Below are 8260 nucleotides of genomic sequence, written 5' to 3'. Positions count from 1 at the left end.
GAAAGCATTGTTGAGATCTGAAGGAGTTCCTCTTGTAAGAGGTGTGGAAGAATAATTATTATTGAGCCAATGATGATTAATAAACAGTAGCCATCCAAAAGAAATCTCAAGAGCTGGATTTGGATATGACACATTTCTGGACACATTTCTCATTCTTGTCTTCAAGAAAATGAGGGGGCACATCACTGGGTTCTTGATGGCCCCTCCCAAGACAGTTACAAATGGGCATGAAGGTGGGGTGGCGAGGACTAGGGAATAGGTAAGGGGTGGGGGGGGAGGTGGATGAGCAGGATGGGGATGGAGACGGGGATGGGGAGTCCCACTGGTCCACCATACCCCAGATTCATCATTAATCACTCCTGCTGAGCCCCCAGACCCTCCCACTCCTCCTTACTACCCCTGTCTTCCACCTTTAAGACCCACTCCCTGAGGTGGTGGCAACCCATCCCTCCTGCCTCCTTCCACCAACACCACCCGTAAGACTCGCCCCTCCTCAACACAACAATTTCTGTTATCAAGCACCTCAGGAAAGTCACCCTTCTTTGTCTCCAAATCTCTTTCTCTTATATCTCTCTTTTCTCCCCTTCCTCCTCTCTCTCACTCTCCATCTGTGTCTTCCCTCACTCACTACTTTTTTGTCTCTCCTTTTCGTTTTCTCCCTCTCTCTTTGTGACAAATGGGTTTTAATAAAAGCTGACAGAGCGATGAAATTAAAGGAGTGCATGCCATGGCCAGCTATAGCTCCAGCCTGTGCGTGACACTGACATATTTAAAACAGGGCCCTAATTCAGAAGCCCGCCTGTGTCTTACATCACCGAGGCTCCTCAGTGTTACCGGAATCATTATCACTGCCTGACACTGCATTGTTGTTGTAAAAAAACCTCATAGTTACAACTGGCACCAGAGAAGACAAGCATTTAGCAGCCCCTTCGTCCTTGTGCCAACAGTGACCCCTATAAAACAGTTAATTCCATTGACCCTATTAGCAGATATTAGGCCCCATCTCCCATGTTGCCTCATTACAGTCCTGGATCATAAAAAAGGGGGTTGGGATGGAGGAGGTGGTTGGAGACAGAAAGCGAGTGCGCGTCTTTTCCGAGGGAACCCTTCCATAAGGAATAACTGACATGGAGGACTTACCCATGCCTCGGGAGCTCTCGCTCAACGTTAGAAAGCATTGTTTTGTTGGATTACAGGGTTAGGAGGGGAACCTAATCCCCTAATTTTTAATCTCTCCTGATTCCAGTGGGATGCATAAGAGACTGGGGGGGGGGCTTCCCTGACACAGCTTGGGTAGGTGGGTTACAGAGAAGGGGGGCCGAGGAAGGGGGGAAGGGATAAAAGAAACAGGGAGATTTCTTAACAAAGGGCATATGATATTATTGGTGGGGCTGGAGTGAGGACAAAATGAAAAATCATCTAACAACAGAGGTTACTTTTAGTCACTGAAACTTTGCAGGGTGCTAGAAAGTACTAAAAAAATTTCCTAACTCAAGATATCAAAAGTAAAATCAAGAGTAAAAAGATTACAAGTACCATGTAATAGAAATAATTCCAATCCTATTTGTAGGCTGTGCACTATACTCAACATTGAAAATCATTCTGTAACAGTGATAACATATCCTTCTCCCAAAACATTTCTGCTTTGTCATTTCATACCCTCACCACCATGTGTCTGGATGTGTGGATAATTTCTCAGACAGCTTACAGTGACAGGCTTTTGGGACGGAGGGATAAGTTGTCTGGGAGCTCATCCCTATAATCTGTGAAGGATATACAGGGTCTCCCCAGGCGGGATACAGGGACCGTTCACCTGCAGCATTAGCTAAATAAGATTAGGAGCTGGACTGGAACCCAAACACTCGCTGTGGGCAAAAATGTATATACAAAATCTCATAGAGGAAATTTGTTTGAAATTTTAAGCTGAAAACACCTTTTGCAATGGGAATTTCAAAATCCAGTTGATGCACACAAACGTATGAGGGTAAAGAAGGTACATCAAACCTCCAACTGGGTTCAACTGAAGGCCTCTTTCAAATGTAAAGTTAGCTATGAAGCTGGCAGGAAACGGAGCAGGAGGGATGGAAACAGGGATGGAGAAGGGAGGGTGGTCACAGAGGACACAGGGAGTTAGAAATCATTGCGTCCATTGACGAAGTAACCTTGGGCAGCCTCCAGCATGACTGAGAGACTGAGTGAGCGACGGGGTCTTGGAGCCAGGCCAAACAGAGCCTTTTGTGCCAGCAGCCGCCACATTCCAATCAGCCACGGATATTTATACTCCGGGCCTAATTGAAAGGTTGGCTTGTGAACCATCTGCATGCACCCACACTCCAACTCCCCCTTCAACACACACACACACACACGCACACACATACACACAAATACATACACCCACACACACAGACAGACACTCTACTTAGTGCTTTACCACCACAGACATAGCCAGCTTTGACCTACAGAAGAGTGAGGCCAGACATGCTGCATCTGTGTAGGCTAGCATCCCAAGAGGCCAAAAATGCAAAGAGTGACTTATGGCAAAAGTGTTTCTGCCAAAGGTTAAATTCAGAATTTGTTTCTGGTTGTTGATATTTACTTCTCCTTAGGAGAATTATGTGAGAAAATGCTGGTAAAGTAAGTTGGTCATTGCCCTGAGCTATTGGGCCACATGTGACATTTACTAGCTTTAAAATGCAGCTGCAACGAACCAAAATCTTAAAAACTGAGTAAAAGAGTGAATCTGTCAACCACATTACATTTCAAATATTCTGCATCTCTTTCAGTAGGATCACATTTTTCATAATAACATTCAGCACATAGGCATGGGAACTTGACTTTTTATCTAGCAGTAATTTCTACAAAGTGAGCCAACAAACCTGTAGTCAGTAATACTGTGCAGCTGAGGTAGTCTGGCAGTTGATAAAAGAAACTCAGCACCAGTGTGAGATAAATTACTTGATGATTGATTACCGCCTGAAGCACAAAAATGAGCAAAGCACAAAACTAGTCAGTGACGTTTGTGTAATGAACGTTTTCTCACAGTGCCCACTCTATATCACACAGTGAACAGTCTCACATCCATACTTCTACTGTATCTTCTTTCTACACTCTAATAAATTCTTATCTTGAAGTAAAAACAAATCCTGTCTACCTCTTATTTGAACTTCTACCTGACACACTTTCTCAACAGTCACAGGTGTCGGACCCTTCCACTTTATTTGGTTGAGAAGTTGTGAATATACAGAATTGGAGATTTTTTTGTAATTACTACTGTAAAAGTTGTGGAAGGCAAGTAAAACAAAGTTGCTCAGCACTGTGTGATGAAGACCCAAAGCCTATAACAAATCATGTTAGCGACATGTAAATTGACAATATCGAATTAATCCAGTGTTCATCTGTCATGCTGATGATCACAAATAAAATGATTGGTTTTAAATCCAGCCAGCATTCACCTAACCTTCACTTGAAGTCTAATCTGAATCTCAACCACTAAGTTTAACCAACTAACTACATACCAGACAGCAAGCCAAAATCAGGACTCCAGGGAGACATGGAACAGTGAAACACAAATATCCGACTTCTGTTTCACTACCACTGAAATGCACCACAGGCTCATGGGATCGGGTAACTAAACCCACTGATTAATGCACAATTAGCGTTGTGTTGTGTCAGTTAACAGGATGGGCTGATGGAGTTTGCAGCAATGGTGAGGAGTGTGTAAAAGCTCTCGGCGGGCATCCAGCTGGCCCTTCGCTCATCTCTGGGACGTGCTAGGCTTCCTCTGCCAGCTGGCACTGAAACACACTGTCATGTTCATTCATGACAGGCATCTCCAAAAACTTGTGAAAAACCTGGTGATTCTTGAATGCTCCTTTCACAAGATGCTTTCAAATGGGAAAGAAAACAGGAAAAAAAGAAAGAAAGAACACCTTTTCATGTGTTCTAAGCCAAGGACATTTGGGGTAACTTAGAAAAGTTTATTGAATATGCTGCCCAAAACATTATTTATGTGTGTTGTGTATGATGCCTCTCACATTTACACTGCCACAAAGAGGCAGTCCCCAAAAAAGACAGCTTTTCCCCATTTCCAGTCCCTATCATGTGTATATGCTAATTCTAGCCATGTCTTGAGTATGTTGTATGTTACAAATGGCAAAATACCAAAATTACGCATATTTTAAAATGCCAGCATATATTCTAAAAGTGTGCTACTTTTGAGTGTAATGTTGATCGACACTCATGTTGCACAATACAACACCAAATAGGAAGAGCTGCTCACAGCTGGGAACATTTAAAAAAAATGTACTGTACATGGGACAGGCTGGAAGAGAAAAAAATGAAGTTAAAAAACCTTGTAATATTATCTAGTCTAAAATTAATAGATTTTCAAAGCTGAACTTTAATTGACATCTGTCAATGCATGTCTTTCTTGACATTATCATCAAAAGTTCCTCCAAAGTTTTAGAAGCAAAATGGGCTTCAAAACTAAAAAAAAAAAACAAGAGAAAGAAAACTTGCACGCACTGTTCATCATTACAAACAATGGTCCCTTTAAGGATCTTTTAGACTGTTAAACTGTCCAGTGACATCAAGATTAAAAAGCTGCTTGTGCATGAAGTCTTTTCAGTCCAGGCAATGCATCCTATTTCATCAGCTTTTCATATGTTTCATGTGGAAAATTTCTACCTGCAAAGTAGCTGTTGTCAGACTTACTTAGTGGAATAAAAAGTTTCCTTCCGAGATGCAGCGGAGCAGATGCAAAAAATGCACAAAATTGAAATAATCAGTACAACACTTGAATAAATGTATATATTCATAGTATACTACATTTATTCAACAGTAGTATTCAACAGAGTATTCAAGTATTCATTATTATACAGAGTATTCAATAGTATTCAACAGAGTATTCAACATTAGGACATAGAGTATTTGTATACAGTATGGAAATAGGATTGAGTGATGCAGCTTCTGGACAGAGCAGGTGGCTCTATCCAAGGTACTGAATCACTGGATTTAGGCTTTTCACCAGGAAATAGAACCACTGGAATGCTGCTGGGGAATAGGGACAGCCTTCCAAATGCAAAATCATCCTCTGTTCTCTCTTGGCATGCGCCTGGGATAAATCAAAATGCTGAACAACAATTAGCACTCTGTTGACACTCTATTCACATCCAACAGTTGATACAGGAAGTGGGCCAAATGATGTAGAACACATCTTATTGTCTTGCCAAGTGCATCTGCTATTATCAGCAGTGGAAATCCATCCACTTGTTTTATGAGCTTGTGAAAACAGGTCTACAGATTCCACTTAGTGCCAATGTAAACTTGTACAATAGATTACTGGCATTGCAAATTTTCACTAAATACATACTGTGGGAAAGCACAAGGGACAATTAATCCCCAACTGATTGTATTACTGCTAGAATATGAACTTACTGCATATGCCTTACAGGTCAAACACACAAAAGCATGTATCCCTTCTTTACATTCAACAGGAAATCATTTGCTCAAAGCAATCAAATATACTTCAATAACAACAGAGATAAACAACACTCATCCGGTCTAATCTCTCTGTGGACCACCCAGCTCAATCAATTAATTACCTAGTGTCTGTGTTTTACTTCGGGGCATTAGTAATGATCTTTAAATATTAATTTGGCTTTGTCCAGGGACTGATATAAGGGCCCTGTTGTTGTCTTCTGGATTTCTCGCTGTCAAGTCAGAGGCACTCGGCTGTGGGAGGTAAACCTGAATAGCCAGAGGAGAGTTTAGGCTGTTTGGCTAGTATGTATAGAGAGACACTACACATTTTTGATGATCACACATGGAACAAATATTCTTTTTTAATAAGGTTTCTTTGTTTCAGAAATAAACGGGCAAAAGTTTGGATTTGTGGTGATTTTGCAGAAAGGCTCTGTATTTTTTGTTGTGGGTGGCTCATGTTGTGCTGAGTAAGAGAGTGCGCCCACCAAAAACTGTTCAAAGGCCTGAAGTCTGAAGACCCAATTCAAGTATGCCCTTTGATCCATTTTATTAGTGTTGTCATGTTTTCAGGGTTCATTTCAAATATTTGTTTGAGGCATCTTTGCTGGTGGAAATTTTTTTTTTGCACACTAACCTGTTTGTGATTATGCCTACTCCAATGTATCTTTCCATTTTTGGAAAATGAAGAACTAAATAGGCTAAATCCAACAGGAATTGTCTAAAGCGATAGAATAAAGATATGAAGACTCAGTATATGTCTCCTGACCACCAGTGAAGCAAACAAACAGGAATCACAACAACATCTAACTTAAAATCAGGCTTATGGAACCACCAAGCCTTCAGAGGATAGTATCTATCTTCGTTTAGGCTGTCTTTAATTATTAATCCAATACATTTATTTATTACTCTTCACCACAGAGATACCCAGGTGAGTTGAGTTTCTCAAGGGATGAATGCTCAGGGGAGGGGAGGGAATGGAAGATTCCTCTCCTTTTTTCCTCTTCTATCTTTTGCTCCACATCAGTGTTTGTAGCCCAGAGCAGAGGAAGCCAAGAAAAAACTCGTTGGCCTCTGTCCACCTTACCTGCAAAAGATCCTGCATCAGCATATTTCCCAGAGTTCCAATGGGCCAAAAGTGAACAACGGGGGAAACTGGAGAGATGGCGGCTGTGAAGCTAATTAGCTGATGTATTCTAAATAGCCTAATTTCTATCTTCTTTTAAATGGCACATGGATATGAAATTGGCTCTGTACAGTATATTTTAATTGTTGTGTAAAATTGTTCATTTCCTCAGTGTAAGAGTCAAGTTGGTGGTAAAGCTGAAGAGTGGCCCAGTGCATGATACCTCCACTCAGTTTCAATATTTGTTAAATCATAGATCTTATATTCCACCACATGCTGTGATCAAAGACTACTTTCAACTTCAACCTATATTTAAAACCACAGCATCTGCAAAGACATATGCATAGGGTTTTAAGTACATATGCTCTTAGTGTTAAATGTACGGATCAAAAAGTGTTTTTACGTATGCATATACAGCATCACTTGAAATGCTATCATTGATATTTACATTTTATGATGAGTCCATGCTGCCTTGTTAAAATATCCTCTAAACCTAATTCAAGCTGAAATATATATTTTTCTGTGATCTTGGTATATCTGGTGCTCATCTTGACATCCGACCACAACTTTACCGCATGCCAAGTTGGGGGTGAATCCAGCACAAACAGGGAACAGCTTAACAAATTACCACTCTGCTGCCAAGTCCTGGGAAGGAGGAAGAGGCACAGCAGCTTAAAAAAAGAACTAAAACCCCTGCTTCAGAGACCGAGAAAACCCAGAGGGTGAGGGGTGAGGGGTGAGGAGGAAGAGAGAATGAAGAGCGAAGGTGGGTAAAAGCATATCAAGAGAGGAAGCAGAGGGTAAAGAACGAGTGAGATAAAGAGGCAGAGGGAGATGGAAAGAGTGAGAAGCAGTGCAGAGAGACTACAAAAGTGAGGGAACAGAAGAGGCTTGATATGATTTCAATGGAATGTTTGTTGACAGTGCTCCGTGGCCCGGGGCCTTGAGATAAATGATTGAACACTGTGCCTGTCAAAGCTAGAGGATTTCTGTGGGCTTGTGTTTCTCTCTGCGTTCTTTTGCTGGAGGGAAGGTAGCAGTCAACTAATTGACACAGAATTAAGCATGAAACGCACTAAGCGCAGCCCTCTTCTGCCATGGCTGGCCTCTCCAGCAAAGAGTGGGCTTCCAGACAGTTACAGGCTACAGATGAGACGCGCACACACAAACACACACTTATGCCCATATTAAGATGAAATCAGACACGTGCAAATATACAAGCATGACTACATCTGCAATAAAAAAAGAAAATGAAGATAAACATCCAAACAGATGGCACACTATTCAATTACACTAAATCAGTAATTCAACATTTTAACACACACACATAAGCAAGTGCACACAAGCGCATCAGCAGAGGCAAAAAAAATAAATAAATAAACGACAGGGTACAGGAGGATATGCACAGAGTACATAAGCAAACAGTATAGACTTTCCTGTGACAAATTGCTCCATGAGAAAGTAATCCTTCAAGATTAACAGTGTCATTCTCTGCCACACCTTGCATATTACACTCAGGGGGCTGCGATCTCAGCCGCAGGCTTCTTGCAAATGGCTTACCAGGTGTGTACTTGTACTAACTGTTTTTTCCATGATCTGAAAAGCAAAGTACATGAGAGAGAGAGAGAGAGAGAGAGAGAGAGAGAGAGAGAC

Source organism: Micropterus salmoides, unplaced genomic scaffold (genome assembly GCF_014851395.1).
Source record: "Micropterus salmoides isolate LMB-PRFRI ecotype aquatic unplaced genomic scaffold, ASM1485139v1 Ms_hic_scaffold_11, whole genome shotgun sequence".
Taxonomy (NCBI): Eukaryota; Metazoa; Chordata; class Actinopteri; order Centrarchiformes; family Centrarchidae; genus Micropterus; species Micropterus salmoides.
Note: the sequence above shows the minus strand (reverse complement) of the source record.